The 27430-nt window shown below is 36.3% G+C and overlaps 1 non-coding gene across 1 annotated transcript; it reads left to right on the forward strand.

Annotated features, from left to right (window-relative positions):
• The first annotated feature begins 22920 nt into the window (after window positions 1-22920).
• LOC141670047 (small nucleolar RNA R71) lies at window positions 22921-23027 on the forward strand. Its single transcript, XR_012554297.1, has one exon. It is a non-coding gene; the product is annotated as a small nucleolar RNA R71 (small nucleolar RNA).
• The last annotated feature ends 4403 nt before the right edge of the window (window positions 23028-27430 follow it).

Consider the following 27430-nt stretch of genomic DNA (forward strand, 5'->3'; position numbering starts at 1 on the left):
TTCACCATGAGTTAAAATTGATGGTTGAAGGCATAAGAGATACATATATTGTACCCCTTTAAGTTGGGAGAATTCGAGGAAACCTTGAGATAGTTCGAAGGATAAACAATGAGACACGGATAGACTGAGGAGACAAGAAAGTAAGAAATTAGGAAAATTGGATGAAGGAAGTGACCTTCAAGAATGTGAAGTGTAAGACCGGGGGCATGATACCCAGAAAGGGAGACACCAGGTATGAAAGACATCCCAACATTGAGATGACTGTTGAGATAAACAACAAAAGTAAATAAGGATTTATTAAGAAGAAGTTCACGTTGAACACGACCAATATCTTCCTGGACATCCCTGTTGTCATTACCAAACTAGGAAAGAAAAGCGGGTAACCATTGTTATCTTTTGAAGGCCATATGTGTTGACCTCAGTTTGAATAAGGATGCTATTGTGAAATTGGTATAGACTATCTGGGTGGGAATGATTGAATAAGATAATCTATCAAGGATATATGACTTGATTTATCCATGGAAGGATGCAAGTACCTTTTTAAAGCTGGAATTAATGATATAACTTTGATAACTTGAGATGAACCCTAGGGGAATGCATAAAGGTTGGCATTTCACCCTTAATAGGGACAGTATGAGTTTTGATAGTATGGAATGAAGGATTAAGGCAACAATCTTTAAAGATCAGTGGAGAAAGTTTTCAGAACTCTATATACAATGATTCTAGTATTAGTAGATGGTATCTTGATATGCCCTATACCTATGGTGTACATGATGAAGGATTTAAGGATAAGCTTAGAGGTTTTACAAGGAGAAAGGTAATATTCAAAGTTCTCAAGAATAGAAATTTTGAGAAAAACAAATATGACGCAATAATAATAATGCCATGTGGGCACGTGTTAAACCATAAGAAGTATAGATTGAACCAATAAAAGTCATAATTGTTAAAGCAAGAAGGGCCCAAGATAAAAGACGTCCTAAATATGATCGAGAGTCAGCCATGATAATGTTTACATTTAAAGACTAAGGCAGTGACTTATGGAAAAATGGTGATTTTTTTTTTACCACAAGGACTTAAGAAAAGCATTTTCACATAAGCAGTGATTTGAAATGAGGTAGAAAATTTAGTGAAGGTGGTTAAAATGACATTGATTGTAAGGAAATATTACTATCAGGAAAGGCCAAAGAGGTGGCCGACACTTTAAGTGTAAGAAGACAATTATCGGCGCTCGTGCCAGAAGAATACAGTGATAATGGTTAAAGCCGTGAAGATTGTATTATGGTTTGAAAGATTGATATTCCTTCTGATGATTGTGCGATACTCAACCGTGATAGTAGTTTGGTAAAGATTTAATTTATGAAATCGCCGTGAGCGGGCTATCTATCTTATAAGGTCATATCTTGAGATAAGCCAGGACCATGTTACGAAAGGACTAAATGAACCTTTGAGCTTCATGTCTCCTAATAAAGACATATGGTTAATAATGGTATTAACCTGCTATTGTTGCTTTTATTGAAACTCTTCTGCAATTTTATATGCTTCATGTCATATGTACGCCAAGTTCAGGAGTGTTCTTCATGAATCATGGAATGGTGATTATGTTGCCTCCTTAGAAGAATTCGATACGACATGTATGTACTCTGTATGGTTAGCTATTAAGATTTCATAGAAAATGAATGACTACAGTAGGTCAGTGGTGGACCATAGTATTGTAACAATGATTCTGCGAGTAATGAGTCGATTATAGCCGTGAGAGTTGTATTGAAATGGATGTTGAGATTGAGTACCCCTAATGGGGTCGTGTTGATATATAAGTTATCATTGATAGACTACCTAGTCGAGTATTTACATATTATATATTTATTCCCTCTTATAAATAGAGTGTCGTATTACTATACGAGGAAGGTTGCAGTGCAAGCATAGAATTCTAGTAACAATGATGTCTAAAATGAAATCCCTTATTCGAGTTTCGATGTCGAGGGAGTTTCAAAAGTGAGTGTTTATGAGCTCGAGCAAGAGCATGGATCCATGGAATGATGGACGGAATAGTAAATATTCTGGCACGTGAAATGCGATGTTATAATACTTGATGTTGATATATATATACACATATATTTTGTTCTCCTATGACAAACCTCTATAGTTCAGAGCTAGATTCCAAGCCAGATATTTGTTACAGTATTTTTTTATATACAATTCTCTTCAATTCGTTCTTTTCTCTCCTTTTCATTTTGTATAAGCTGAGAAGAACAACCCTTCCAGAAGGGGAGGTATTGCCGAATGACTATCTATCTGTGTGATAGAAGCCTAGTAGGATACCACATATTGTTTATTTGATTGTCAAGTACTATAGGCTGGCCACCTTCTGTACTAACTATGCAATAGAACAAGTGTTCATGATTATAGTGATCTCTCAATAAAATCTTTTACTTCTATACGATAGATCAAGCTTTCGAAGATGGAAGCAGCTAAAGGAAGTAGTATTCCGAATCTAACGCGTTCATGATACTAAGGTTTATGCGGTTATTAAAAGGTTATAGAATACTAACGACCAAAAGTGTAACCAGTATAGTATTATGTACGGAAGATAGTAATACGAACAAGAAAAGAAGGAGTATTGAGAAGCAAAAGCTATAGTGCTAAAAGCTATTATAAGAGTCTCTATAATAGACTTGAAAGAATTTGGAATGATCATTTATCGCGGATTGAGTTTTCTTACGACAATAGATCATATGTCATTATCGAGATGTCGCCTTATGAGATCTTTGAGGGAAGACAATGTCGATCTCCCTTATGTTAGGATGAAGATTGTAGAGCGCAAGATGCTCGGACCCGCAGTAGTCCCAAGGATCAAGGATATAATAGATCTAATCAGAGGACGGCTGCTAGTAGCCCAAGATGGACATAAGAAGTATGTTGATTTGACATGAAAGGACAAAGAATAGGAAGTAGGGGACCTAGTGCTGTTATAGGTATTCCCTTGGAAAGGATGGATGAGGTTCGGAAAGAATGGAAAGCGAAGCCCACGAATTGTTGGACCCTTGGATATACTAAGACGTATGGGAAGTTAGCATATAAGCTATCCCTACCCCCGAACATGTAGCGAGTTCATAACGTATTCCACGTATCAATGTTGAGGAAGTATAATTCGGATGCCAGACAAATAGGGGCATATGAGCGCATAGGCATGCAACCAGACGTAACCTATATGGAGCAACCAGAAAGGGTTATAGATCGAAAAGGAACAAGTGCTTAGGAGAAGGGTTATCAAACTAGACAGAGTTTGGTGATAGAACCACAATGTGGGAAAATTTACTTGAGGCTTAGAAAGTGCAATGCTAAGAGAGCATCCCTATTCATTTTCTATCTGATTCCGGGACGGAATCCTTTTAAGGAGGGGAGACTGTAATAACCCCAATTTTGGAAATTTTTTTTTTTTGAACACAGATGAATAGTAACTTTTGCTGATGATGCTGATTAAGGAAAATTATCAGAACATGCTATATAGGAGTACTGTTATTGAAATTCTAAGATCGTATTAGTACTCCATAAAGTAAATAAGTGTATGTAAAGATCGTCAGAATTCAAATTCGAACACTTTGATTTTTCCAAAAAATCCACTAGATACCGAAAGAATTGGGTATAAGGCAACATGATTAAAAGGATTTAAATTCAAGTATTATAAGAGAGGATCATAAAAGGAATATAAATTATTAAGAAGGGTTTAGGGGAACCCAAGTATTAAGATCCCGGGTATGATCTCTCAAACGATAAACGAGAACGAAAGTTAAGCGAATCGTAAAACAAATAAGCGACCAAGAGACAAGCTTGTACAAGAAGCCAATGATTATGACATCATCAAACCACAAGGAAGAGACATGTGGCAAATGGATGACATGGACATGGTGACATAAGCATGACAAATGGAGGGATTGTTGGTTGATTACAAGCCACACAAATTTTACCATGGTTAAAAGGTAATTAAGCAAAACAAAAGGAAACAACCAAGCAAAACAAATCAAAAACACAAAACACAAATTAGAAGTTGACTTTTGCTTTCCAAGAACAAAAGATCTCGTCCAAAACCAGAGCAGCAACTTCAAACTACCATATCTCCCTCAATACTCACTCAAATAGTATGTTCTATAGCTCTTTGGAAAGGTATTGAGATGGCCTACAACTCTTGTTCACAGGTCTCGTCCAAATAAGCATGGTAAGACCTTCGTTTTGACAGTTCTTTCAATCTCACTTTTAGAAACTTCAAAACCTAACTTTGTGTTCTTGATTTCTTTGGAAAGATCAAGCTTGTAGGAGGCTCCCTAAGACTTCCTAGCAACTCTAATCACTCCAAGGAAGGTATAACACCTCCAAACCCTAGCTTTACTTTGAGTATTACGATGGTTTTGATGGTTATAGTAAATGAGAAGCATGATGCTTGTGTGTTTAGAGTTTGGATTGGATTTGTAGTAATTTGGATGTTGAAATCTTGTTTATAGTTAATGAAACTTAAGTATAGCTAGTAGTTCATTTGTGGGGTTGTATAAATTGGAAAATCTTGAGGTTTGGGGACTGATGTAGTAAGGTTTGGATGAGGGTTGGTTGTATTGTTGGTTGTGAGTTGAATGGTGGTTGTTTGGAGTGGTTTAAAACTTGGTAATCGCGTAAACATAGTCGTCGTAATACCCAATTTCATACAACTGCTTGTTCTTAGTGTTCGGGACAGAGAGCTAACTATTAAATCTGTGACTTTGCCATGTTTAGTTAGATTATGTCGTAAGCTTCGTTTTTATATGTGGTTCGCTTGAATCCGATGCACGGTTTAGGAGAAACGACCGTTTTAAGTAACGGCGTTTCGCGAACGAACCATTACCCCTCGCCTTACTTTGAAACCTTGGTTAAGGCCCTTAAATGACTAATTGGAGTATGAAACAATTATTTAAAGTGGACTAGGAAGTTGGTAGGGTATTCGCGAAAGCGTCGCCTTAAAATTCGTAACGGTTAATTTATTAAAAATGGTGGAGCCGAGGGTACTCGAACGACTTATGTGATTTGTTAAGCGTAGAAATGACCATAAGCAAACGTTAGGGTTCAATTGGTTAAAGTCTAGTTTCTTAAGCGAACGTGGTTTAATTTCGGCTTATGTTGTTGTTCATAGGTTACCGGACCCACTCTAAGCTTAAGTCTACCCCGGAGCACTCAGACAAGTTTTCTACCCGTTATACTGTTGTTGTGATGTAAATATATGTATATGCATTATCTTGTGATAAGTGCATGATTGTTATTAGCAAATTTTGCGATATATTGGAGCATGCTGATATGGTATATATGCATGTCTGTTTCGTAATCTTTATATCAAATTGTTGATTCAAATGCTTATAAGTTGCATAATACCTATGCTAGAGATAAGCAGTAGTTGCATATACCCTTAGTATAGGGGACCCAAAGGTGAAATTTTCTAAACCGGGAGTCGACGTTCCCGAGTATAATATATATTTATTTATTTATATATATATAGATATAGTTTTCAAAACTATTAATCGAATAAGGTTTATTCGATAACTTTATTTTATTTAATGAATATTATTTTGAATATTCATTCGAGGGCTTATGACTCCGCTTATTTTATTAAATGAATATTATTTTGAATATTCATTCGATGACTTATGACTCCGCTTCTTTTATTAAATAATATTCTTTATTTTATTAAAGAATAATGTTTCGATAATCAAACTCATTTTCGATTATTCAAATAAAGATCGTACTTTCGTATAAGTATATCTTTGGTTATTTATTATTCATTTGAAGTATAAGTTTTAAAACTTCTACTTCAATTATTTTTATAAGGATTATCCTTGTGGGAATATTATTTAAATAATAATATTCATATATTTTCTAATATATCGGGACTGATTTATTTTATTAAATCAGCATTACTCCAAACATTCTTAAAAATGTTTTCGAGTCTTCAAAATGATTTTAAAAGTTAGAGCGGATCCAAAACTCGTTTTCAAATTTAAGATCTTCCTTTCGAAGGGGATTTAAATACTCATTCAAAAATCTGAGGGATCCGGCTCCGTGATGTATTCTTATATTCGCAACAAAATTGCTGTTTTGATAAAAGAGTTTTTGATTACTTACCCAACACTCGGGAAGTAAAATTCTTGGAATAAGTTAATCCATTAACAGGCATCGCCTGGGAAATATCGGTGAGTTTTTTTTCCAACTAGATGCGACTTCTTGGTGGAGTCGTATCAACAAGTTCCTACTTGGGGAAAGGGGAGACGAGCTTTACGTTTCAGAGTCATGGATTTCATCTTAACTAGGAGTGGCGTAAGTGGTCGAGTGGCGCCGGCCCAGCCTTATTATATTGGCCCAAATGGCCTGGAAGTTCCGCTAAGACGGTCCATTCCTTAGGAGTCCAGTGTTCGGTTGACAAGTAAATCCGACAGGTTTTCCTCTACATGTAGAAAATGGTGGGGTTGTACTATTGCGACTGATCATCGTAAGTGGTCTTCCTGGCGCGGCAAACTCCCGTAATGAGTTCATCATCCAGTTTGGATATTTCTGCAACACTACCCGGAGCATTCGATCGAAAGGCTATGGATGGGTGATTGCTGAGACATTGACAGGGTCAAACGGTTATAATGATGTTTCCCTCAAATGAAGTATCTCGTAACTTCATTTCTTTTAAACAACATTTCAAGGATTGAATCTATTCAAGTCTTATCTTATAGTCTCATCTATGTGATGAACTTTCGAAACTGCTTATACCTTGAACGTTGGTGGTTCAAGTAGTATTCGGAAAAGATATTAGTATATTGGAGTATCTTGTAACTTCATCTTTTTAACTTATATCCAGTTAATGATTATCTTATGAATGACAAAGATTTTCAAAAAATCGTTGAGACAAGGTTAGATATATGAGATCACCTTGCAACGATATTTTTATACAGTTATAAACTGGAACTCTGTGTATATTATACATGTCAGAGGATTTCAAAGATTGTGAAAAGTATATATGTATATATATACTAAATATTTTGCGACTTGGTCGCGTTAAGATATCAACTTGGTTCATTTCTTCTTGGCCAAGACTTTCATGAGTACTATGAGAATGCTCATATATTGTCAATTATTATACATATTATTTTGGTGGGCTTGTTGCTCACCCTTACTTTCTTCTTTCATCACAGAACAACAGATAGAAAAGATGAACATGACCAAGCTTCCAATTTGCAAGTGGTTAGGAAACGTTCCGCAGTTTTCTGGAAGCATTGATGTCGCCGTAGCTGAGGTAGGAACTACTAATAGGCTAGGCTTTCAACTATTAATGAACCAGACTTATGTATATTATGAATTGTAATAATAGCAAAGAATATGTAAATTATTCAGAAACCCTTTTGAGGTGAAATGGTTTATAATTGTGGAATAAAATAACTTGTGTTATTTTTGGGTATTCATCTCTGAGACTATAACTTGTGGTGTGTGTGTATATTGTGGGGTCACAGTACGCAGTTGTTGGTTGATTATTAAGATTAAGTATTATTAAGGGAAATGGAACTCGTGACAACCCGGATCCCCGACCCCGGATTTGGGGGTGTTACAATTCAGGTATGACTTTTTCTTCATCTTTTATAGGTGAAGTTGCTAGTAATCACATCTTGGGGGAAGCTACTCCTTGCACCATCCTTTGTTTTTAAAATGATGTGAACTTTCCAGCTTGATTTATTTCCTTTGTCTACTACATGTGCAAAATACGAGTCCATTCTGAATGAGATCCTTTTTTAGCTGCATTATTTTCTTGACCTTTTGCAGCTCATATTTCTTTTTTTTATGGGTTCATGAGTGACCCTCACGCTAATCTTTTATCGAACCGAGAGGACATTTCAGACCTCTTTCTTCCTGAACCCTAAGCACATTGCGAAGCTCCTAAGTTATTGAATGAAACTTCCAACTTTAGTTTAAACTAAGCATCAATGAACCTACATACTTGAGGCTGCAAGATACATATGAATAGAGGTGAAATTGAGAGCTATTATCTCCATATTAATAACCATGGACCAGGGGACCTGCAAGGTGTTAGCCACATATATATTTTACATATCAAGTATGAAGGTGAATGAACCTGCATAAATTAGTATATGTTATTGAACTTATTAAGCTCAAGTGAGCTTCACCAAAACCTGTGAGATAACTGAGAGTGATACTAAACCTATGAATCATATCCTAATTTTAATAAATCTGTTATGATAGAGATTCACATGCACAGCTGACCGTACACATATTTCTCTAAGCACTTTGGCATTTTTGCACAACCGGTTAAATAGCATACAAAAGAGAAAATACCATAACATCTTTTTGTATTAATTTTAACAAGTATGCTCTTTAATGATAGGTAAATTTACCCACGTGAAGCTATTTAATACCCACGTTCATACATAGATAAACATTATAACTCAGCAAATGCTAATATATCACATTTCAAGTAGATCATGCAAACAATTATGACCTTACTCCTGTAACATATTACATAGAATAAAGAAATTACACTATAATCAGAGCATTAGGTTCATGTATAGCCCCTTTTTAAAGAAATACAATCATAATTGTTCATTTCAGTTTCAATTAAATTTTAATTTTCCTTTAAAATTGAACAATTTTTAAGTTATAAGACTAAGGGATATATCCACCTACTACCCCCGAGTTCTTTATTATAATTTAACCTTATAGTGAAGAACTAGGTTCAAGCGTGTAGTCGTACCCCAATATATAAATACACATATAAACTACATAATTAACCTAAACCATGCAGAGTATACCAAATAACTAAAATAATTCAAATTAGTTATAACCATATTAGCATTTTGAAGCTACTTGTGACACTATGAATTAAACCTCCATACTCATGCAAGTTGTTCAACTAGTTGTACATGTAAGCATGTAATAATCTTAAACCATAAAACCAACCATTCAACATACCTTTCACATGGAAATCAACCTTATGTAATATAAGGGGGAATAGAATTTCACATACATGTACCCAATTAAGGTGATGGGTAAACTAAGGAATTAAAATTCGTACCTCGAACCTTGCCCAAGTATACCACGAACCTTGCGGAGGAGCTCCTAGCTTGACCTTTCATGTAGCATGTAACCTTCCATCCATAACGCTAATGAACCTCGCATCCATAACGCCAATGAACCATTAAAGGGTGATCTCGAACATTGTTGTTAAAGTACCTTCGAGTCTTCTGCTAACTGTTAGGGCAAAAACACGCGCTAATATTCACGCAAGTATACGCGTTTGCAAGTAATATAAGATATAAATCAGATTCGTTCCCACAGAGACTGGTTTAGGTTAAGTTTAATTTATGCACCTATGCAACAATATATGATTATCATTCAATGCTAAGACAAATAACAAATTGGGTTTTGATTAAACTAAGAGATTAAACTAACAATTATAACAAAGAGAACATGGTTGAATTTAATACATATGATAAACATTGGATTCTAACTTCATTAAATACTTCATTCAATAGCCTTATTGTTCTTAACCTTAGCATGTAATGGTGATGACACTAATCAGATAAAACGAAACTAGTAAACACCAACTTTCGTTGTACAAATACCCTACTACCAAGCATCCATAAAAGAGATAGAAGTTGAATATACACCAATTATGCTTAGTCCTTATATGTCTATAAGAATTGAAAACATAACGGTTTAATGCGCAAGTTATCTATCATGATTACAAAGGGCAAGTAAGATGGTTAAAATTACCTACGAATCATGCATAACAAATACATGAACCTATGCTAGCATGGCAATTTCTAAACCTCTATATTCACTGTCGCTTCAATAGAGATTAACACGCTATCTTATATGTTAGCTACGCACATAAGACGAATAAGCACAACCAATACTAGGATATCAATCAATCACCACACACCAAGATAGCGAAGCAAATTAATTATTGAAATCCATAAGTAAATCCAGTAGAATCCCATGATAACGATTAGCCCATAATTGAACTCATCGTCACCATGGGTTCCAATGAAAGCATGGTATAAAATAGGTCTTAATAAACTGAATAATAATTAAAGTACGAATAAACGAGATCTAGGTTCAACAAGAACGAAAACGAGCATCCAAAGTTACAACTAGTTCAAAGAATCACAAGTTGAAAATAAGATCTTCTTTTTCGGAGTTGTTTTGTGCTTCTAGGTCTTCTCCTTGGTATCCCAATCTTCCCGGATGATAAAAACCCTTTTTTTAAGTATATTTAAGCCCATATTGGACCTGGACCCTTAAAATCGTCAAATTCCACTGAAAAAGGCATTTTCAGCGAAATCAGCGAAGTTAGCCGCGCATCAGCACGCGGCCACGCGGCACCAGCAGGCGGGCGCCTCCTAGCAGGCGGCCGCTTGGCACCAGCAGGCGGGCGCCTGTAGCCTTTCTGGAAAATTCTGATGAATCTTATTTTGGCCATAACTTGAGTTCTACTCGTCAAAATTAGGCGATTCAACTGCCCACGCGAAGCTAACGAGATTTTCTACAACTTGACAATGGCCTTGGCTTCCAAATATGATTACCTTTCATCATATTTCCTTTAAAAGATTCTTTCTTCATTTAAGTGATACCTGAAATGCAATAACACAAAAACACATCAAAATACCAACAACTTGAGTCCAAAACACCAATTTAAGCTTGTAATGAAGCGTTCCAAGTGGATATAAAATCCACTTATCACACCCCCAAACTTGAATCGATGCTTGTCATCAAGCATAAATAGACTCAAAACTACAAAACAAACCTAATACATGAATGCAACTACGTGAATGCAACTAAATGATAATGCTGGGCTCATCATGAATTAGGTCGGGGTGGCTGGTGGTTTCAATCGAACCCCTCAGAACAACCATAACCAAATGAATAAGCCAATGCCTCTAAGAATGCAATGACTTAAAACAGAGTTCGAATAAATCCCACAAACCAACTCACAAACTAGAAACGTGCGTGTGTGGAATGCTGAACAGATATCTCTCGATACTAGATCAATAACCATAATTTATCTATCATCGAAATAATCAAAAGTTTATAAACAGAATAGACAATAAACACATTATGACTCACGACACCTCCTTTTTACTAGAGTTATACAAGGATTCACACTATTATTAAACACATAACAAAGATGCTTATTTTACCGTGCAATGAATGAGGTCCCAAAAGACTTATGCAATAATACCCATGTAGCGAGCGTTAGGTTAGAGGATCCCAGACTATAAAATCCTTAGGTCACTAGGCACAAAATCCCCTAGAACTTAATAACTCGAGTATTAAAGAGCTCACTCTTGATCAATTATGCATAAACACATACTTTTTTTTCTCTTTTTTTTTCTTTTTTTTTCTTTAATTTCTGAATGAGTACGTTTAGCTCCATCTCATTCAACCCTAGACTACTCATAAAAATATGAGCCGACTACTAGCCATTTGACGCCTAGCCTTACAACAACTAGCAATAAAATCCAAGTTTTTCTCCAGATAAAAAAAATCAGTATTTTTACGTCATTACGAGAATATCACAAATTCTAAATATAACCAAGTGATTAAATTTCAACAACAAACAAGTATGATCATGATCTAGATCAAAAGCAACTCTATAAGACTTTGTGAAAATATTTGTTTCTGGCATGCAAATCAATTCATTAGGACTTAAACATCCCTCTATTCGTCATCACCACACTCAAATCAACTTCAACTTATCAAATATCATAGTTCGTCTTAAGGGATCATGCTAAATATGCATGAAAATGCAACTATATGAAATCACATAAAATAACAAATATGTCCTAAATGAACAAATCATGCAAAAATATGAATGAACTACAACTAAACATGCAATATGAATCTATATGAATCTATATGGACACACACACTAATCCTTACATTATCACCCCCAAACTTAAAATTTTCAGTATCCTTATTGAAGGTAATAATAAGGATTTCAGGCATACATAATTAGCTGGAGAGTCACCCTCGTCGGGTGGAGGATCAGGTGGCCAATCAACCTCGCCATTAGTGTCTCGAACAACGGTACCGAAAGCGTATGTCAAATCTTCAGCAAAATATCGGTTGATGACATGCATGGCCTCCATGTTAGTGTAGGTGCCCTAGAGGCAATACATTATTCTTTTAAATCTTTATGTCAGTTAATCATTCAATAAATGTATTTATTATGATCTTAATTACTGCGATATATTGTTAGCATAATAAATGTCCTTAGAATCATGATACAAATTGTATAGTTTAAGTACGTGACTTGAACTTGAGATTATTTAATATATCATATTCTTAAAGGTCCCTAGTCGAGTATTATTATATAGGACAATAATAATATATAGATAGACTACTCTGTTGTTTGACAAGATAACCACATCTCATTGGTTATAAGTATGGGGATACTAAAGTCAATACATAGGTACATGTGAGAGTACATGGTACTGGACAGACCCACAGTGAGATTCTTCATGTTTAATAAAGTTATAAGAAAGACTCACAGTGATAATGGTGTAACGATCCTTTGACTTGAAATCATTATATTTCTATACGAGGATTAATATACTTTGACTACATTAAAAGTTACTTTTGATCGGGTGATGATAAAAGTGGACATCGGGTATATCATGAGTCGTATGAGAAATATGAATGATAGATAAAGGATTTAACCCTCCTATAATTAGGAGAGATATTATTGGCCTCTTGATTGAGTGAGATTATAAAAGCATGGCCATGCTCAAATAATGATTTGTCTTGATAATCTACTCATGGATCAAGTAAACCCGGATTAAATATTGAAGAGGATGACTAAATACATGCCTCGAGTTTAATCTATAATATGTATGGTTAAAGGGATTATATTACACGAAAAACATTAATCATGAAAGGTTTTATCTAATCACGATTTAATTATTGTTTAATTGGGTAACAATGATGTATTACTAGATACCGCTAATTGTTTATAATTTTATTAGAGAATAAAATTATTGTCAATTAAATAATAGCCTATAGGGTCACACAAATAGAGCACTTAATGGAATAGTTAATTTAAATTATGGATTTAAATTAATTGATGTTTATTTGAATTTTATTATAATTAAGTAAGACTTAATTGAGATAATATAAATTCGAATTAAAAGGAATGTTTTTGCCCATAATAATTAAGTATGACTTAGTTATTAATTAAATAATAGAAATTCGTTTTTATTATTTAATCTAATACCTACTAGGGTTGGGCTTTGCTGTTATGGGCCTTTTTAATCAGCCATTATAAATACATAATGATAGGTTAAAGAGGCTTGTACGTTTTTGAGAAAACCCTAGCAGCAAAGAGAGGCAGAGGCAATTCAGATCGTCAAGAAGGAGGCTAGTACATCCATTCCGTAGTCAAGTTCGTGAGACGTTCTTGAAGGTGCTCGTGTGGATACCATAGAGGTGTTTCTCCGAGAGGTAGACACAAAGCGTGATAGCTAGGATCTCCGTTGAGTTCGTGAAAGTTAAGCTCTTGAAAGGTATGATTCGTTATCTCCATAATCTGCCCATAATTATACATGGATCCTGTTTTTGGGTTTCGAAAATTTTTGTTTTATTTACATTTATCCGCTGCGTTTTATGCCTTCGGAACCCAACAATGGCATCAGAGCTACGTGTATAAGGGGCTGATTTGGTTACGTGTTTACTGTATTTTTACAAGTATGCATGTGTGATGAGTCTGCCATAATAACAATTATGTTATATGAGTCTGCCATGATAACAGTTATGTTATATGAATGATATGATGAATCTGTTAATGATCTATATGATGATACTAGTATGTTTAAGATCTGCCATAACTCATATGTATGCGATCTCTTAAAATATGTATACTGATACATGTTTTTGGTAACTGGGATATGGATCGTGTGTATACTGATACATGCTTCTGGAATAGTATTCTGATACATGTTTTGCTAGTATTCTAATACTTGATTTTGCACAAATTTCCGCCATAACTATGCACCAGGTCGATCCGCGTGCTTAGGGTTTCGTTTTTAATTTATGCTTATGACATATGCTTTACTTATTTATTATTCTTGATTGGATCATGATAAGTGATAAATAGTATGTCATCTTTATATGATCTATCATGTTCTTTAATGGTTACTTGAGCATGGTGCATAGTTATGTCCTTAAGACCTTAGTTGTAATGGTTTATTCTTTTGGTTTGTAATAAATACGACTTGCATGTCATTTTCTATTTGTAGTTGTTTTATCTTGAATGTAACTCGAGTTCTTTTGTAAGTTCATTAGTATAATTCTTAATGTAACATCCAAGAAGGACAAGGGAAAGAGGAGGCATCCTATGGAGGCCAAGGAGACAATGGAAGCAATAGAGAAGACATATGTAATAGTTATTTTTACACCATAGATTGACCTTGATCTTTTCATTAGCCTGAAAAGATCACATAGGATTGGGCCATAACTATTGCACGTTTACTTTATGCACTTTTCATATGATGTATAAATAGTATGTGTAGAGTAGAAAATGCATGTTTTAATTAGATTAATGATGCATGTATGTATTAGATACATCACCCATGCCATGCCTTTAAACAAGATAAAATCTGTAACGACTCAAGATTTAAAATTAACAAACGATCATGAGATTCTCGTGTTTATGAAACACGGAATAAAATACGAATTTTCTTTATTTCTGACATGGGGCGATTTTGTCAACAACGGGTTCATAGAACTTGTAAGGCTGTGGGTTTTAAGCGAGACCGATGTGACTCCTCCACTGCCTAGAAATTAAACCATTGACGAGTATTGATTTGAAGTATTTTATTTAAGGAAAAATTGGGAATCTCTTTATGATGGGATCATGATCGTTCTAAATTAAAAATCCCTAAGTAAAAATATTAAGTTTTAATCAGATACTTTCCAATGAATGAACACTCATTAAATCCTAGATCGATATGGGGAAGGGCTGTCAGTGGCAGGGGACTCCTATTTATCGTGGTGAAATGCCATGAATATAAATGATTATATTCGGACGTTGTATCATTGGGTCTAACTTAACTGAGTCATCATAATAAGGTGAATATAAACGGTTATATTCAACTATTATGAACTTAGAAGCATAGAGTTTGGTTAAAATGTATTAGATAGATAAGATCAATTGTTGTTCACCAAATTATCCAAGAATTATATATGATATAATTGACAACTGTTGTCTACCTAAATAATCATGTTTTAAGGATACCAGTGGTTGACTTAGAACATGACGAACTATGGATCTTGGCTCACTAGAAAGATTTATGGGATATACTTTCCGAATTAATCATTAGGGCTATTAATTTGATAAAAAAATAGTGGGAGATATTTTATGAATATATCATAATCATATGGACATAAAATTTTAACTCAGACAATCTAATGTTTATTTTGCGCTTTTATTATTGTAGATACTGAGTAATGGCAAACAACACAAACACACTATCCGTATGTTCAGTCCTTGAGAAGGACAAGCTGACAGGAGGAAACAACTTCCTAGACTGGCAGAGGAATTTGAGGATTGTCCTCAGGCAGGAGCGCAAGCTTCATGTCATTGATATTCCTCCTCCAGGCCCCCTTCCTGAGGGTGCTACTGCTGATGAACGAGCAGCACGCACAAGGGATGAGAATGATGCAAATGATGTTGCATGTCTTATGTTGGCAACTATAAAAGCTGAGCTTCAAAGACAGCATGTGCATATGGATGCATATACTATCAATGAGCACTTGCAAAGCATGTTTGCAAGCCAAACTCATCAAGAAAGGTTCAACATGAGTAAGTCACTTTTTAATTGCAAACAAGGGGCGAGTGAACCAGTTGGCCCACATGTTCTGAAGATGATTGGTTACATTGAGTACCTTGAAACTTTGGGCTTCCCGATTGGTCCGGAAACTAGTATTAACCTAATCATGAATTCTTTGAACAACAAATTCACTCAGTTTGTTGTGAACTACAATATGAATGAATTTGACAAAACACCTACTGAATTGTTGCATATATTGAGAACATATGAGACCAACATGAAGACAGCTAAACCTGCTCCCATACTGATGGTGGGAAATAAAGGTAAGGCCAAAGGGAAGGGCAAATGGAAGGGTAAGAAGAAGATTGGATCTGATTCTACACCCAAGCCAAAGTCAGGTCCCAAACAGGCTTAAAGCCTAAAGGTGGTGTGGCCAATGGTGAATGTCACTACTGTAAGAAAGATGGTCACTGGAAGAGAAACTGTCCAATTTACTTGGAGGATCTGAAGAAAAAGAAAGCAGTTCAGATTTATGGATCAGGTCTTTATGTTATAGAAGTCAATTTGTCTATTTCTACATCTTGGGTATTTGATACTGGATGTGCTTCTCATATTTGTATAAATGTGCAATGGAGCAAAGAGTAGGCAATGGAGCAAAAGTTGCTGCTTTAGCTGTAGGGACTTATTATTTATCTATGCCCTCTGGGCTTGTTTTAGAACTAGAAGACTATTTTTACGTGCTTGCGATTCGTAACAACATTATTTCTGTTTCTTGTTTGGACAAGAAAGGTTTTTCGTTTACAATAAAGAACAACAGTTGCTCTTTTGCTTTGAATGATTTAACCTATGGTGTTGCGCCTTTATTTAATGGTTTATATGTTCTTGATTTAGATAACCCTGTCTGTAATATAGAAAACAAACGACTTAAAATGAATGACTCAAATCAAACATACCTCTAGCATTGTCGTCTAGGCCACATAAATGAGAAACGCATATCCAAATTACATAAGGATGGATACTTGGATAAGTTTGATTTTAAATCATACCAAGAATGCGAATCTTGTTTGCTTGGTAAGATGACTAAAGCCCCTTTCACTGGTAAGGGTCAAAGGGCCACTAAACGTCTGGAGCTAATTCATAGTGATGTATGTGGCCCAATGCGTGTAATGACTAGAGGAGGCTACTACTACTTCATAACATTTACTGATGATTTTAGTAGATATGGATATGTATATCTTATGAAGAACAAATTCGATTCTTTTGAAAAATTTAAAGAATACAAGGTTGAAGTAGAGAAGCAAATTGGCGGAGATGCAAGTATTAAGATCTTACGATCCGATCGTGGGGGTGAATACTTAAGCACCGAATTTAGAGAGTATTTGAAAGAGTGTAGTATTGTATCACAACTCACTCCGCCAGGAACACCTCAATGGAATGGAGTTTCAGAGAGGAGAAATCGCACCTTGTTGGACATGGTGCGATCGATGATGAGTCATGCAGATCTTCCAATTAGTTTCTGGGGTTACGCTCTAGAAACATCGGCTTTCACACTTAACCGTGTTCCTACTAAGAAGGTTCAAAAGACTCCATATGAGATATGGAAGGAGAAATGGTCAGGCATGAACTTTATGAAAGTTTGGGGATGTAAGGCGTTTGTGAAATGTCAAGAATCTGACAAGCTTGGACCTAAATCCGAAGAGTGCATTTTTGTAGGATACCCTAATGAAACAAAGGCGTATTATTTTATAGTCCTTCTGAGCAGAAAGTGTTTATTGCTCGAGATGCTGTCTTCATGGAAAGAGATTTTGTTTCCAAAAGAAACAACGGGAGAACTATAGATCTCGATGAAGATCGAGAACCGCTAAATAGCATTGAACCTGAAGTGGAACAAGAGCAGAATAATGATAATGCTCAACAAACACAGGTTGTTCGTAGATCTGGTAGATTTCACCATGAGCCAGAGAGATATGGATTTCTCATGACTCAGTGTGGTGATTTGATGCTCATAGGTAAAGATGAGCCTCTCACATACCAAGATGCTATGAACAGTCCAGACTCTAAGAGATGGCTTGAAGCCATGAAATCCGAGATAGATTCCATGTACGAAAACCAAGTATGGACTTTGGTTGATCCACCTGAAGGGGTAAAACCCATATGGTGCAAATGGGTTTTTAAGAAGAAAAAAGGGCATGGATGGAAATGTTCAGACCTATGAAGCTAGGCTGGTTGTAAAAGGTTTCAAACAAATTCATGGTATTGACTATGATGAAACTTTCTGACCAATGGCTATGGTCAAGTCTATAAGGATTTTACTTGCCATTGCAGCATTCCATGATTATGAAATTTGGCAAATGGATGTCAAAACATCCTTCTTTAATGGAAGACTTGAAGAGGATGTGTACATGACACAACCTGAGGGTTTTGTCGATCCAAGGAATGCTGGCAAGGTATGTAAATTGCATCGATCAATTTATGGATTGAAGCAATCCTCTAGGAGATGGAATATCCGTTTTGATGAAATAGTCACAGAGTATGGCTTTGTTCAAAATGAAGATGAACTGTGTGTTTACAAGAAGGTTAGTGGGAGCTATGTGGCATTCATAGTACTATATGTTGATGATATACTACTAATGGGGAATGACACCTTCTCTAAAGGCTGTTAAGACTTGGTTAGGGAGCAATTTCTCCATTAAAGACTTAGGAGAGGCATCCTACATTCTAGGAATGAGGATCTATAGAGAAAGATCTAGAAGGATGATCAGTCTAAGTCAGAGCACATACATTGATAAGGTTTTGCATCGTTTTGGAATGCAAAATGCAAAAAGGGGATATGTCCCCGTGTCTCAAGGGATAACGATCTCTAAGGACCAGTGTCCGAAATCATTGGATGAGAAGGACCACATGAATAAAGTTCCATATGCTTCAGAAATTGAATCTATCATGTATGCAATGGTATGTACTCGCCCAGATGTCTCGTATGCTTTGAGCATGACGAGCAGATACCAGTCTAATCCGGGTGAAGGTCACTGGACGGCAGTTAAGAATATTTTTAAGTACATGAAAAGAACTAAAGATTCATTCTTGGTGTATGGAGGAGAAGAGAAACTCGTTGTAAAAGGTTACACCGATGCAAGTTTCCAAACAGACAGAGATGATATTGTATCACAGTCTGGTTTTGTGTTTTGTCTAAACGGAGGTGCTGTAAGCTGGAAGAGTTCAAAGCAAGAAACAGTAGCTGATTCTACAATGGAGGCTGAGTACATTGCAGCTTGTGAAGCAGCTAAGGAGGCCGTTTGGATTCGAAAGTTCATTTCTGATTTGGGAGTGGTTCCATCGATCGCAGATCCCATTGATCTATACTGCGATAATAATGAAGCCATTGCACAGGCTAAAGAACCTAGATCACACTCCCGGGCTAAACATATACTCAGGAGATTTCACCTTATTCGAGAGATTAATGAAAGGGGTGATATACACATATGTAAAGTGCACACAAATGATAACATTGCAGACCCACTGACTAAAGGCTTGTCGCAGCAGAAGCACGATGGTCACACTAGTTCCATGGGTATTAGATATATGAGTGATTGGCTCTAGTGCAAGTGGGAGATTGTTAGTGTAGGTGCCCTAGAGGCAATACATTATTCTTTTAAATCTTTATGTCAGTTAATCATTCAATAAATGTATTTATTATGACCTTAATTACTGCAATATTTTGTTAGCATAATAAATGTCCTTAGAATCATGATACAAATTGTATAGTTTAAGTACATGACTTGAACTTGAGATTATATAATATATCATATTCTTAAAGGTCCCTAGTCGAGTATTATTATATAGGACAATAATAATACGTAGATAGACTAGTATGTTGTTTGACAAGATAACCACATCTCATTGGTACATGTGAGAGTACATGGTACTGGACAGACCCACAGTGAGATTCTTCATGTTTAATAAAGTCATAAGAAATACTCACAGTGATAATGGTGTAACGATCCTTTGACTTGAAATCATTATATTTCTATACGAGGATTAATATACTTTGACTACATTAAAAGTTACTTTTGATCGAGTGATGATAAAAGTATACATCGGGTATATCATGAGTCGTATGAGAAATATGAATGATAGATAAAGGATTTAACCCTCCTATAATTAGGAGAGATATTATTGGCCTCTTGATTGAGTGAGATTATAAAAGCATGGCCATGCTCAAATAATGATTTGTCTTGATAATCTACTCATGGATCAAGTAAACCCGGATTAAATGTTGAAGAGGATGACTAAATACATGCCTCGAGTTTAATCTATAATATGTATGGTTAAAGGGATTATATTACACGAAAAACATTAATCACGAAAGGTTTTATCTAATCACGATTTAATTATTATTTAATTGGGTAACAATGATGTATTACTAGATACCGCTCATTTTTTATAATTTTATTAGAGAATAAAATTATTCCCAATTAAATAATAGCCTATAGGGTCGCACAAATAGAGCACTTAATAGAATAGTTAATTTAAATTATGGATTTAAATTAATTGATGATTATTTGAATTTTATTATATTTAAGTAAGACTTAATTGAGATAATATAAATTCGAATTAAAAGGAATGTTTTTGCCCATAATAATTAAGTATGACTTAGTTATTAATTAAATAATAGAAATTCGTTTTTATTATTTAATCCAATACCTACTAGGGTTGGGCTTTGCTGTTATGGGCCTTTTTAATCAGCCATTATAAATACATAATGATAGGTTAAAGAGGCTTGTACGTTTTTGAGAAAACCCTAGCAGCAAAGAGAGGCAGAGGCAATTCAGATCGTCAAGAAGGAGGCTAGTACATCCATTCCGTAGTCAAGTTCTTGAGACGTTCTTGAAGGTGCTCGTGTGGATACCATAGAGGTGTTTCTCCGAGAGGTAGACACAAAGCGTGATAGCTAGGATCTCCGTTGAGTTCGTGAAAGTTAAGCTCTTGAAAGGTATGATTCGTTATCTCCATAATCTGCCCATAATTATACATGGATCCTGTTTTTGGGTCTCGAAATTTTTTGTTTTATTTACGTTTATCCGCTGCGTTTTATGCCTTCGGAACCCAACACTCCATGCGCCTAGTCAATCTTCTATATTGTGCATCACCAATACCAGTCCTATCAACAACCTGTTGCACATGAGAAGAACCTTTTATAGGCACTGGAAGATCCGTTCGACTACTCCCTATATCATCAAATATATACTCCAACTCCTTATCATGGGGTGCACCTAAGAATGAATAATTCAAGTGATCTAGTATTCGGTTGAGCTCAAGTGTGGGAGCGTTTTGAATAAATGGTTCAAAACGCTCCTGAGAAACTTTCAGCTCTGCTAACCCAAGAGAATCGAATGGCATATCCAACTTCCCTATCCACGGATGTGCATTCAAAACCTGCAATTGCTCCACTTTAAAGAACTCCTCTTTAGCTGTGGGTAACTTTATTTCCTTGAACACATTAAAATTGACCTTTTGATCGTAAACCTTCATCGAAAGCTCTCCTTTTTGCACATCGATCATAGTTCGGCCAGTAGCTAAGAATGGTCTTCCCAACATAATGGGAATCTTCTTATCTTCCTCGAAATCAAGAATTACAAAGTCAGCAGGGAAGATGAGTTTATCCACCTTGACCAAGACATCCTCCACTATACCTCGTGGATAAGCGATGGAACGGTCAGCTAGTTGCAATGACATGTATGTTGGTTTCAGATCAGGCCGACCAAGCTTCTTGAAGATAGATAAGGGCATCAGATTGATGCTAGCTCCTAAATTACATAAACACTTGTCAAACGACAAGTTTCCGATGGTGCAAGGAATAGTGAAGCTTCCATGATCTTTAAGCTTCGGAGGCAACTTCTGTTGCAGCACAACATTGCATTCCTCCGTGAGAGCAACGGTCTCTAAGTCATCGAGCTTTATTTTCTAAGAGAGAATACCTTTCATAAACCTCGCATAGCTAGGCATCTGTTCAAGAGCTTCAGCGAAAGGTATGTTGATATGAATTTTCTTGAACACCTCCAAAAACTTCTCAAACTGCTTATCCAGCTTTTTCTTCTACAGCCTCTTAGGAAAAGGAGGTGGAGGATAGATCTGTTTCTCCTCTGTATTACCCTCAGGAGGAGTGTGTTCCACAATAGTCTTCCTTGGTTCCACCTCTGCTTCCTTCCGCACTTCTTCTTCAGCCACAACTGCATTTTCTGAAACTTGAGATTTTTCAGGCTATTCGTCTTGCTGAATTTGGGGGCTTGCGACCTTTCCAGACCTTAAGGTGATGGCGTTCACATGTTCTTCAACTTCCCTCTTTCCTGGATTTGTTTCTGTATCACTAGGAAGCGTTCCCGGTGGTCGATTCAATAAGGCATTAGCAATTTGCCCTATTTGGTTCTCCAGAGTCTTGATAGAAACATCTTGGCTTTGGCATATAAGAGCCTGGTTTTTGCACATAAGCCGCAACTCCTCCAATTCAGATTTTTTATTCAAAGATAGACATGCACCATGCGTTTGTTATTTTGGTGTAATTTGTTGCTAAAAACCAGAAGGGTTGAATATCTTATTTCCAAACTGCTGGAACGGCTATTACATCGCATTCTGATTGTTGCTCCAGCTGAAATTAGGATGATTCCAGTTGTCAGGATGATAAGTGTCTGGAACTGGTTGCGGCAATCTCTGAAAGTTGCTCACAAACTGAGCTGAGTCACTAGATATAGCGCATTGCTCCGTCGTATGCGAACCTGCACATAGCTCATAAACACTGGTTATCTGCTTAACACCATAGTTAGCTAGAGAATCGATGTTCATAGACAACTCCTTTAGTTGAGCAGTGATAGCCATAGCTGTATCCACCTCAAGAACTCCTACTACCTTGCTCTGTGGCAATTTCTGGGTTGGATACTGATATTCATTAGAAACCATCAGTTCAATTAGATTATAAGCTTCCTCATAGCTCTTTGCCCATAATGCTCCGCCCGATGCTGCATCGAGCATGGCTCTGGACTGTGCTCCCAAACCGTTATGGAAGCAATTGATGATCATCCAATCAGGCATTCCATGATGAGGACACTTCCCAAGCATCTCCTTGTAGCGCTCCCAAGCTTCATACAAAGATTCTCCTGTTTGCTGCATAAATTGAATAAAAGCATTCCTCATTGTAGCTGTCTTCGCCATAGGGAAGAATTTAGTAAGAAATTTCTGAGCAAGATCCTCCCAAGTAGTAATTGAACCAGCTGGTAGAGAGTGTAACCAGCTCTTATCCTTTTCCCACAGAGAGAATGAAAACAGTCTCAGCTTTATAGCATCTTCAGAAACACCGTTGAACTTGAAGGTGTCACAGATCTCAATGAAATCCCTAATTTGCATATTGGGATCTTCCGTTAAAGAACCCCAAACTGGATTAAATTATGCACCCATTGAATTATGCCAGGCTTGATCTCAAAGGTATTAGCTGTGATAGCTGGCCTGATAATGCTAGATTGAATTTCATTGATCTTGGGTTGAGAAAAATCCATCAAGGCTTTCGTTCATGCCGCTGGATCTCCCATTGTAATGAGTACCTGAAACACAAACAAATAAACCATGAAAGTAAAAGAATCCGAGTCAGTGAACTTTAACGACCACTGATGACAAGCACATAACTAAAAATTAACACCGAGTCCCCGGCAGCGGCGCCAAAAACTTGTTAGGGCAAAAATACACACTAATATTCACGCAAGTATATGCGTTCGCAAGTAGTATAAGATATAAATCAGATTCGTTCCCACAAAGACTGGTTTAGGTTAAGTTTAATTTATGCACATATACAACAATGTATGATTATTGTTCAATGCTAAGACAAATAATAAATTGGGTTTTGATTAAATTAAGAGATTAAACTAACAATTATAACAAAGAGAATAAGAATGGTTGAATTTAATATATATGACAAACATGGAATTCTAACTTCATTAAATACTTCATTCAATAGCCTTATTGTTCTTAACCCTAGCATGTAATGGTGATGACACTAATCAGATAACACAAAACTAGTAAACATCAACTTTCGTTATACGAATACCCTACTACCAAGCATCCACAAAAGAGATAGAAGTTGAATAGATACCAATTATGCTTAGTCCTTATATGTCTATAAGAATTGAAAACATAACGGTTTAATGCGCAAGTTATCTATCGTGATTACATAGGGCAAGTAAGATGGTTAAAATTACCTACAAATCATGCATAACAAATATATGAACCTATGCTAGCATGGCAAGTTCTAAACCTCTATATTCACTATCATTTCAATAGAGATTAACACGCTATCTTATATATTAGCTACATACATAAGACGAATAAGCACAACCAATACTAGGATATCAATCAATCACCCCACACCAAGATATCGAAACAAATTAATTATTAAAATCCATAAGTAAATCCGCTAGAATCCCATGATAACGATTAGCCCATAATTGAACTCATCGTCACCATGGGTTCCAATGAAAGCATGGTATAAAAAAGGTCTTAATAAACTGAATAATAATTAAAGTACGAATAAACGAGATCTAGGTTCAACAAGAATGAAAACGAGCATCCAAAGTTACAACTAATTGAAAGAATCACGAGTTGAAAACAAGATCTTCTTTTTCGGAGTTGTTTTGTGCTTCTTTGTGCTTCTAGGTCTTCTCCTTGGTATCCCAATCTTTCTGGATGATGAAAACCCTTTTTTAAGTATATATAAGCCCATATTGGACTTGGACCCTTAAAATCGTCAAATTCCACTCAAAAAAGGTTTTTTCAGCGAAATCAGCGAAGTCAGCCGCGCATCAGCACGCAGCCGCGCGGCACCAGCAGGCGGGCGCCTCCTAGCAGGCGGCCGCGTGGCACCAGCAGGCGGGCACCTGCAGCCTTTCTGGAAAATTCTGATGAATCTTATTTTGGTCATAACTTGAGTTCTACTCGTCAGAATTAGGCGATTCAACTGCCCACGCGAAGCTAACGAGATTATCTACAACTTGACAATGGCCTTGGCTTCCAAATCTGATCACTTTTCATCATATTTCCTTTAAAATCTCCTTTCTTCATTTAACTGATACCTGAAATGCAATAACACAAAAACACATCAAAATACTAACAACTTGAGTCCAAACACCAATTTAAGCTTTAATGAAGCATTCCAAGTGGATATAAAATCCACTTATCACTGACATACAATAAACTTCTCCTACTGGTTGGCTTAAACTTCTAACTATGGTGCAAACCCATCAAGTCTTTGTTGTATGGCCTTATCTCATGAACCTGCACCTTGCAAATCTTCTACCTAATACCCATTCATTCCCATGTTAAAATGGTTCGGATGCATGTACCTCTTTTTCCTCAGATTCATCACTTGAACCTTCACTTGAATGGTGAGCAAAGCTTAGGTGTGGATTAGAATCTCCATCATCATCTTCTGCAATAGATACCTTTGTGACCCTGGACTCGGTCTTATTCCATATCCAATCCATATTCCTTCTATTACAGACCATATATAGTCAAAACCATCATCTGCAACTTTAAATCCTAGCTACGACCAAGTCATTCCTAATTTTCTTGAAAAATTAGGACTTTCAAGATACCATCACGAGTAGTACACCTTTCACTACCCCCCAGTTCCTTGCAGCAAATTAAATGCAGAAGGAACCTTATATAATCCAAAACTAGGTTCAACCAACCTTCACCTGAACCTCTATGCTTATGGGAGCATGCTCATTTTAAGAAACAATAGGTATGGTAGGAGAAGCGGCTACCATAAGTAATATTCCTTCCAATGTGTAATCCGGGTTGCAGAACTTTCTAAGTTTAGCTTCTTGATTCCGCGATGAGGTTCCACCAACGATCCTTTCGGTAGAAGCCCTTTACCTAATCTAGTGAGGAAATATGAACCTTACATCCTTCAAAATTTTATGAAGTTTGTGAACCAGAACCTCATTTATAAGCCCATTTATTTGGAGATAGGTGCATTTAGAAACCTTTATATGTGAAGTTTTCAACAGCAGCTCCTTAGGGGAAGCTACCCCTTTCCATCTTCTTTATTAACCGAGAGGTCATTTATAACTTCCACCATTCCTTCCTCAAGGTATTCCGAGATCCTTGAATTGTTATAGTCATTAAATATAAAAAAGTCTTATTCCATTCATTACTAGGTTTAACCGAATGTTAACCTTTCATAAAGTGACAAACAGCTTCAACTATGAACCTCTAAGCCTACTTGAGCATGCCTGTTATAGGAAGCAAGATGTACCATAGAAGAAATACTTTCCAGTCTTCATCCATGATTATGCCAAATTATCTTTCCCTAAAGTTGGACATCCTAGGTTCAAGTAGTCAAATATAGATAAAAATGTTTTCATAGATCCTTCTAGTAGAGGCCTGCTACTTGTAAAGCTTCTAGTGTATACACCTCCATACGTGTAGGGATCTTATGGCCTCATTGTCCTAATTTTCTTCCATATGAGCCTCCCTCCTAGATTCTCGGATCATCTTATTCAGATAACCTCCCATCATTGAAACACCCGTATGAGAACCTCATTTCGATGCCTCTAGTAGGTGAAGCTAGCTTTTTGACTTTTGGAATCTTCTCCCTGAACCTTATCTCCCAAGAGGTCTGCATCCTTATGTGTGTCCAGGTTCTTCTATGCCTCCTCGTCCATGAGGTTCGCATCTTCACATGAGCTTATTTGGTAGCATCCAAGTTCACATGCTGCTCAACACCCTAGAGATTCACATTCTCGACTTCAGCTGTATTTAAAATTTAGGAGGTTCATATTCTTATATAATTTTTCAGGTCCTCTCACGTCTTATCGTCCAAGAGGTTTGTTTCCTCATATGAGCCTTTTTGTTTGTATCCAAGTTTACATGTTTCTCGTATAACCAAGAGGTTCATATAATTGATAGAAATCAGTCTCAACTGTTGCTCATCAATCAGGTAGTTCATATAGTTGACAGAAATCAGCTTCAGTTGATGCTCATTAATCAGGAGGTTCATACAGTTAACAACAATCAACTTCTACTGTTGTTTATTGATCAGGAGGTTTATACAATTGACAAAAATCAGCTTCTGCTGCTGTTTATTGATCAGGAGGTTCACCCCTCAGCTTTAGTTTCAGCTACTTCAAAAATTTCCATTGTGAGAACTTTTGTAGTCATTAACCTCTTAGCAGTTTAACCTCCAAGATGAGGTTCTCCTTTGGGCTTCGAGAACCTTCTACCACAAGGAAACCTTCATATTGAGGTTCCTCTTGTCTTTCGCTCAAGTACCTTTCACCTGAAAATTCTCCAAAAATCTTTGACTTCCATCAGCAGGTTAATGTTCAGCTTCGGGCCTGAAGCTCTTATGGTTTGAGTTAGATGGCCTTTACATCCATCAGCAGCTTGAGGTTCAGTTTTGCGCTTGAGACTCATCTGAACCTATTTTCCATATTGTAATGAGTGTAAAATATCTTCATTCCCGACCATTTTTCTCAGTCCTTTGTCACCAAGACCGTAACCCATTAATACCAAATCCGTATCTTCATTTTTACACATTTTTACCTATT

This window comes from Apium graveolens, chromosome 6 (genome assembly GCF_009905375.1).
Source record: "Apium graveolens cultivar Ventura chromosome 6, ASM990537v1, whole genome shotgun sequence".
Lineage (NCBI taxonomy): Eukaryota > Viridiplantae > Streptophyta > Magnoliopsida > Apiales > Apiaceae > Apium > Apium graveolens.